Here is a 355-nt window from a genome sequence, read left to right as displayed (position 1 = left end):
TGGAAGCCACTGGATCAATATGAAAATTCTCCTGGAAGAACTGCATGCCAGGGGACACAACATCACTGTGATCAGACCTTCTGTCAGCTGGTACATCGCAGAAAAATCTCCCCTGTACACGTCAATTTCATTTGAAATGGAACATATGGACGACTTCTTTGGCGCTTTCATAGAAGAACATCTGAGGGTAAGCTAGCAGACCTGAGTGTAGTTGCCCCCCCCCCCACTTTGTTCAAATCTAAGAAAACTGGTGTCAAATGTTTGTGCTACATTTGTACTGTTTTGTGCAGCAAAAAAAATTTGTTTGTGCCGCTATCATTTTTAAGATATTAATGAAAGTTTCTAGAGGTCATCA

This window comes from Austrofundulus limnaeus, unplaced genomic scaffold, assembly GCF_001266775.1.
Source record: "Austrofundulus limnaeus strain Quisiro unplaced genomic scaffold, Austrofundulus_limnaeus-1.0 Scaffold17, whole genome shotgun sequence".
In the NCBI taxonomy this organism is placed as follows: Eukaryota; Metazoa; Chordata; class Actinopteri; order Cyprinodontiformes; family Rivulidae; genus Austrofundulus; species Austrofundulus limnaeus.
This window is presented reverse-complemented; position numbering follows the sequence as displayed.